Here is a 7,910-nt window from a genome sequence, read left to right as displayed (position 1 = left end):
ACCTAATGGAATGATCATTATTTATTACACTAACCCATCTCATGAAGTTTCGTTAAGTTTTGTGTGATTGAAGTTTTCAAGTTTTTGGTGAGACACCGATATGAGGAGAATAAGGAGTGACAAGGACCTAATATTGGGGATGCCCGAGGCACCCCCAAGGTAATATCCAAGGAATGTTCAACCACCTAAGCTTGGGGATGTCCCGGAAGGCATCCCCTCTTTCTTCTTCAACATTATCGGTATATCTTACTTGGAGCTATATTTTTATTCGTCACATAATATGAGTTTTTCTTGGATCGTCATGTTATTTTGTTGTTATATGTCAGGTGTTATTTATAATATTGTTTTTCAATAGAAAGTTTGTTGGGACCCCGATCCTAAGCCATAGGAATCCAGCCTGTACCACATCACATCCCTTTGCATTCTCACGCATGGTTATCCACACGGCTGCAGCCTTACCTTAGCTAGGACCGTTTGCGCCTTTTAACTCACGTACGGAATTGTGTCGCTAGCAATCCAATGACAAAGAACCCAGATCGACATGTCTAGTCATAAGCCAAAGCGGCAGTTCCGCATAGGGACAGGCATACATGACCCAGCAAAGCAGGTGTCGATCACCAGCGAATGTAGACGAGTTGCAGCAAGCTACAAGGACTCCATTACATCGCGTGACATTTCCCCAAAGGGGATAGACACAGCAGCTAAGAAGGACACATGCCGGTCAACCAATGTGTCCGGAGCAGTAGCGAATTACCATGGCTCGTTGGAATCACAAAGGGGCATTTCCCTGTAGGGAGTGCTACTAAAGCCTACGGCTAGGTATTCGAACACCATACATATCAAGTACAACACACGTACGCATGGCATACCAATATGTATAGATACATCGATGGCATCACAACATAACCATAAACATACAACATTATTTAGAAGGCTTGGAAGATCCACACACATAATATTACAAGGTAGGGGTCTCACGACCCATCATCACAAGTGATACACACAATTCTTACAAGCCAGCGGAAGATTTAAAACTGTCTGAGTACAGACAAAAGGAAAGATAAAGGCACATGGCTTGACTATCTACAGATCCATCCTAGGGCCAGATCGTAGCTGGGATACCAGCTACTCGTCATCGTCGATGTCTAGGTAGAACCCTCCATTAGGGTCATTAACAACCTCTCCAACAATTTATTAAGCAAACGTGAGTACAAAAGTACTTAGCAAAACTTTAGGATAAACTATCTACTCATGCAATGTATCAATAAGGAATTGTGGGGTTTCATGCAGAAAGCCAGCATTTGACTCATGGCTAGACAACTTGCATTTTAAATAGTTTTGACAACTTTGATTTCTCGCACATGAGTCCACTAACACCACAACAATACTCCATCATGGAATCATTTTGTCTCCATACGGAAATGCCGTCCACGACACTCACGCTTATCTTGACAATTTTATGAGTAGCCATTATATTTATCTATGAACAACATATGTTTCCAAGTAGTCCATATCCGCGGACGTGGCTATTCGAATAGATCATAACCCTGCAGGGGTGTACTTCTTCACACACGCTCTCGCCACTTATTGCCATGTGCACATCATGCACCTCAGCAACCTTCAAGCGGAAGCCCAGTGAGGGAGTCGGCCACGACCGTTAACAACGTTAATACTTAGTCCAGGTCTATCGCCTATCTGAGGGTAATCCGCACGGAAGTCCGGCCAAGGTTTCCGCCACGGCCCCAAACGATGTGCGCAGGGTTCCCAACCCCACCATCCGGGTGCCACTTGTTATACCGTGCCACTGCCTACCGCATCATAGCCCACCTCTAAGGTCAGCGCTACGCACGGCCTCCAGCATGACTATAAACACCAGAAACTACTTGCAACTCCTAGACCGAGTACTAAGCGATTAATAAGTCGAGAGGGTCAATTAAGTATCCCAACGCGTGGTAGTATCTAATCATGGATTACATACACGGAACTCAGTTCCTAAGGACGGCTCCAATGAAACAACCCGCTATGTACTCCTACATAGCCTTTCACCGGTACCTTTACCAAATCAGGTTCAACCACACAACCTTTACTTACTGAACACATTCTCACAATTCTGTTCATCACCCAGATGACAAACCATACACAACTCTAAGCATAGCATGCATAGCAGGATAAGGCACATCATGGCTCAAGCATCTACCAGGTATGCTAGGTTGCAAGGTTCATCTATTTACTATGACAAGGACAAGTCATGCAAAGGAAGTGGTTCAACTAACATGGTAAAAGCATTTAATGCATTTTCCCTAATGCAAGAAATAAGAGCAGGAGCGAGAATGTGGGATTTATCGGGATGATCAAAATGGTTGCTTGCCTTGTTGCTCAGCAGAGGGACAATATCCGTCAGTCGGATATTCGGTGGAATCCGGAGGAGCGGGGCCTACCGGTAAAAACAATATCAAACAATAACAATCATATGAGACAAGATGATGCATGAGCATGCCATGAAAATGAAAGGTGGTAGGCTAATGTAGCTACCATTTCTTAAGTTGAAGTTGATTTGAATCAAGATTCAAATATCACTTCAAACAAAGAATTTTTCTAATACCCTTTTAATTGATTCGACCTGATGCTCAGGTAATCTTGTTTTAGCATGTATGATGATGGTATGTTGGGCTGCTGGTTGTGCTTGATCATGGTTTGGTCATAATATTTGAAGTGGAATTCAAATGGATTTCAAATTCCAGCTCCAAATTATTTAATAAGGTTATCCTATTCATCATTTTATCTGTTTGGTGATGTTAACATTTTCAAACATGTTTGAAAATATCAAAATAAGATTCCTTGGATTTTTCTGATCATTTTTCATATATAAATTATTTTCATTGGAGTTACAGATTATTTGCTATGATTTTTAGAAGTTTTGGGCATTTTCTGGAATTCTTTTAAAACAGAAATTCTCTTTATTGCGTCATAACTACGTCAGCACTGCGTCAACAGGTTAGCCGACCTGGTGAGGTCAAACCTGACACGTAGGGCCCACTGGTCAGCGACACAGGAGATAATCCCGCGCTGACCAGCCCCTAAGTGGGTTTGACCCAATGCTAGGGCCCACTGTGAGTGACTAATTAGTGCTAAACAAGAGGGATTAGGCCGGCCACGTCTTCCCCTGCCGGAGATAGACCGGCGGCTACCAGATCCGCGGCGGATCTTCGCCAGAGATGCAGCAAAGCTTGTTGTGGTGCTCGGAATCGAGTGCCGAGAGCACTAGGATGATCCCCAGGCTCGGCCTCATCCACTACGGGCATGAGGAGGGGCTGAGGGTGGCTGGAGGATGTCGGCGACGAGCCGAGGCTGCTGCCGAAGCTCGGGCTCGTCGGTCTTGTGGCTAGAGAGCAAAAAACAAGGGGAAATAGGGGGAAACGCTCGTGAGCTCACGGTGGAGACGATGGAGGGCTCAGACGGCTCGGGGAGGTGCTGTAGCCAGCAATCCAACGTCGACTTGCTGGCGGCCGGAGGTTGAAGACGACGCCAAAGGGGCGTTGTAGAGCTCAGGGAGGTCGATTCCTTTGGCATGCGCGTCAAGCTTGATGTGGCGGAGAGGATGGAGCACTCGGGGAGGCTTCTATGTGGCCAGAGAACTCGGGCTCCTCGAGCTCAAGCTCCTGCTAATGGCGACAGGGAGAGGAGAGAAGAAAACCAAGAGGAGGGGGAAGAATGGAGAGCAGGGGAGGATAAGGACGCGTTCGGGAAGTCATTCCCGACGTCGTGCTGTCCTCGGGGCACCGGGGTGTGACACGACGAAGCAGGAGGTGGAGGGTGTGGCCGTGGTCGATCTGTCCTCTGCCAGAAGGCAGAGGAAGAAGACGACCCTACCCCTGGTGGGCTGGGCCTTACACGTAAGCGTAGATAGGTTTTTTCCTTTTTCTTATGTTTCTGTTTTCTATTTTATTTTCTGATATTATTAGATATTTATTTTGGCTTCAAAAAGAAATTCGAAAATTAGTTAGAATAGCCCTAAGTGTTAGTTGGAATATTCCCAACTACTCCTAAAGTTTGCAACATTTTTGAAAACTTGAATATTTTTGAATTCAAATATAAGGTTGAATTCAGGGGCTTTCTGATTTTAATTAAAATGCCAAGGGTGTTTTGAAAATAGTTTTCTCCCCTGATAATTTGTTTTCAATATTTATCTGAAATATTGAACTTTTAAGAAGGCCATTTTGGGTTCTTTGATTTTGGCAAGATTTGAATTTCCTTTGAAGAAGAAGTGGCTAGGGTTTTTGGTTTGAGTTTCACCACTTCCTTTGATTTTGTTTCAACTTCTTGAATGCAATAGAAGAAGACATCAGCACAAATACTAAACCCTAGTTAGGGATCCAGTGATGTGACAACTCACCCCCACTCAAAAGAATCTCGTCCCGAGATTTGGAAGTCGTCGGGAATAGTGCGGGATACTCAAGCCGGAGACGATCCTCTTTTTCCCATGTTGCCTCCTTTTCAGAACGATTTGACCATTGAACTTTAAGAAACTTGAGGTTTCGACGTCAGGTGGTACGCTCAGCTTGATCAAGAATATGCACAGGGTATTCTCGGTATGAAAGGTTATCTTGGAGATCAAGCGTTTCGTGGTCCACTTCACGGATAGGATCCGAAAAGCAACGCCTGAGTTGCCAGACGTGGAAAACATCATGAACCTTGGAAAGATGCGGAGGAAGTTCCAATTGGTAGGCAACTTCTCCTCGTTTGGCAAGAATGCGAAAAGGACCAATGTAACGAGGAGCCAACTTGCCCTTGATACCGAATCGATGGGTACCCTTCAAAGGTGTAACCCGAAGGTAAGCCTTCTCGTCAATTCAAAGGTCACAGCCTTATGATGACGATCATATTGTCTCTTTTGACGAGAATGGGCTGTTTTCAACTTTTCACGAATAATGCGAACATGCTCTTCTGCATCCTGGATCATATCCGGGCCAAAGAGTTGCCTCTCTCCGTTTTTTGACCAATTAAGAGGTGTTCGACATCTTCGTCCATAAAGAACTTCAAAAGGAGCTTTGCCCAAGCTTGATTGATAACTGTTGTTATACGCAAATTCAGCGAATGGAAGGCACTTCTCCCAATTCATACCGAACGATATAACACAAGCTCGGAGCATATCTTCTAGGACTTGATTCACTCTTTCTACTTGACCACTTGATTGAGGATGGAAAGCAGTGCTAAAAGATAAGTGAGTCCCCATAGCATTCTGAAAACTCTCCCAGAAGCGAGAAGTAAAGATACTTCCACGGTCTGAGTTAATTTCCAGAGGAACACCATGAAGAGACACTATTCGAGAGATATATAACTCTGCTAGCTGGCTAGCTGTTATACTCTCACGAACTCGAAGAAAATGAGCTACTTTGGAAAGACGGTCAATGACCATAAACATAGCACTATTTCCTTTCTTGGTCTTGGGAAATCCGGTGATGAAATCCATACTGACTTTATCCCATTTCCATTCAGGAATAGCTAAGGGTTGAAGGGTGCCAGCAGGCCTTTGATGTTCTGCCTTTAACTCGACGACAAATGTCGTAGTTAGCAATGAACTCAGCAATTTCTCTCTTCATCCTAGTCCACCAAAACCTCTGGCGTAGGTCTTGGTACATCTTAGTACTACCAGGATGAATGGTGAGAGGAGAATCATGAGCCTCCTTAAGGATCAATTGCCGCAGACGTTTGCTCTTAGGAACCACTAAACGGTTCTGAAAGAACACAACACCTTGCTCATTGATAGAGAAATACCTAGAGTTTCTGCTAGCAATATTCTCCTTGATCCAGGATATACCCTTATCATATGCGTGCATGGCTATGATTTGATCCCTAAGAGTAGGCTTCGCCACCAGGGTAGAAAGGAATCCTTGAGGAACAATATGAAGATTTAACTTCCGAAATTCCTCATAGAGACGTGGTTGACCTCGTTGTAGCATCAAATTGTTACAATAAGACTTACGACTTAGTGCATCAGCCATAACGTTGGCCTTCCCCGGGGTGTAAGTTATCCCTAAGTCGTAATCCGTGATCAACTCAACCCACCATCTTTGCCTGAGATTCAAATCCGGCTGGGTGAAGCTATATTTCAGACTTTGGTGATCAGTGAATATTTTGCAACGATTACCAAGAGGGTAATGTCGCCAGGTTTTAAGTGCATGGACTACAGCTGCAAGCTGAAGATCATGTGTGGGATTATTATCCTCATGTGGACGCAACTGTCGAGATGCGTATGCAATCACATGACAATATTGCATGAGAATGCAACCTAATCCTTGTCGCGAGGCGTCGCAGTAGATAACAAAGTCCTTAGATAAATCTGGTGGTAGCAACACAGGTGCGGAAGTCAGGCGTCTTTTCAGCTCTTGAAAACTATGCTCAAACTGTGGTGTCCACTCGAACCTTTTATCTTTCTTGAGGAGTTCAGTTAGAGGCTTTGCAACCTTGGAGAAATTCTCGACAAAGCGGCGACAATAGCTCGCTAGACCAAGAAAACTCCTAACTAGCTTAACCGATTCAGGTTGAGTCCAATCAAGGACAGCTTGAACTCTCTTGGGATTGACAACAATACCATTACCAGAGATTACGTGACCTATATAGGTCACTTCTGGTAACCAAAATTCACATTTTGAAAACTTGGCATAAAGGCGATGCTCTCAAAGTTTCATCAATACCAGCCTTAGATGCTCGGCATGTTCTTGTTTGTTCTTCGAGTAGATGAGAATATCGTCGAGGTATACTACGACGAATTTATCCAAATACTCCATGAAGATTGAATTCATCAAGTGAGAGAAGGTGGATGGGGCATTGGTTAAACCGAAGGACATGACGATGTACTCGTATTGGCAATAACGAGTGACAAATGCCGTTTTTGGAATGTCCCCGTTCTTGATCTTGATATGATGATATCCCAACCTCGAATCCATTTTTGAGAAGACTGAGGATCCAGCGAGCTGATCATACAGATCGTTGATCCTAGGGATCGGATATTTGTTATTTATGGTGACCAGATTAACTGGTCGATAATCTACAACCATCGGATCCGTTCCGTCTTTCTTCTTGACGAAGAGGATGGGACAAGGCCAAGGAGAAGAGCTAGGACGAATGAAACCTTTATTCAAGGCCTCATCTAGTTGCTTCTTAAGTTCGGCTAGCTCCAGGGGTGCCATCTTATATGGTCTTCTGGCTATTGGAACGGTTCCCAGAACAAGGTCTATCACAAACTCTACGTCTCTGTCAGGTGGTATTCCTGTCAGTTCCTGTGGAAAAACATCCGGGAAGTCACGGACTACCGGAATGTCTTCAAGTTCCGGAAGAGGGTTGGCATTAAGGGAATAGAGTTGGCATTTGGCAACTCGAGTAGAGACATTGACTATCTCACCCGAGGGATGGGTAAGCTGAACATTTCTAGAATGAGTATCAATCTTGGCATAGTGAGCTGACATCCAGTCCATACCCAAGATGATAGTGATATTCGAAGATTTCAAGGCTATCAAGGATGCTAGAAAAACTAGTCTGTCTACTAGAATTTTATTGTCATAGGTTATCCTAGAGGTTTGCCACTTACTACCAGGGGTTTGAACAACCAATGGGATTGGCATATCACAGAAAGAGATGTTATGTAACTGTGGATAACTTTGTGAAATGAAGGAATGAGAAGACCCAGTGTCAAAAAGAACAGACGTTGGGTGACGATTAACAAGGAGCGTACCCAGTATGACATCGGGATCCTCTTCAGCTTCTTCTGCTAAAACATAGTTCACACGGCCACGTGCCGGAGTTGGCTTCACATAATAAGCTTTGCCCAACTTGCCTTGCCCAATGGACTTTCCGGGTTGCTTGGCACCCACATTTTGAGGACACTCTCGGGAGTAGTGCCCTGATTCTCC

Source organism: Hordeum vulgare, chromosome 3H (assembly GCF_904849725.1).
Source record: "Hordeum vulgare subsp. vulgare chromosome 3H, MorexV3_pseudomolecules_assembly, whole genome shotgun sequence".
NCBI lineage: Eukaryota > Viridiplantae > Streptophyta > Magnoliopsida > Poales > Poaceae > Hordeum > Hordeum vulgare.
Note: the sequence above shows the minus strand (reverse complement) of the source record.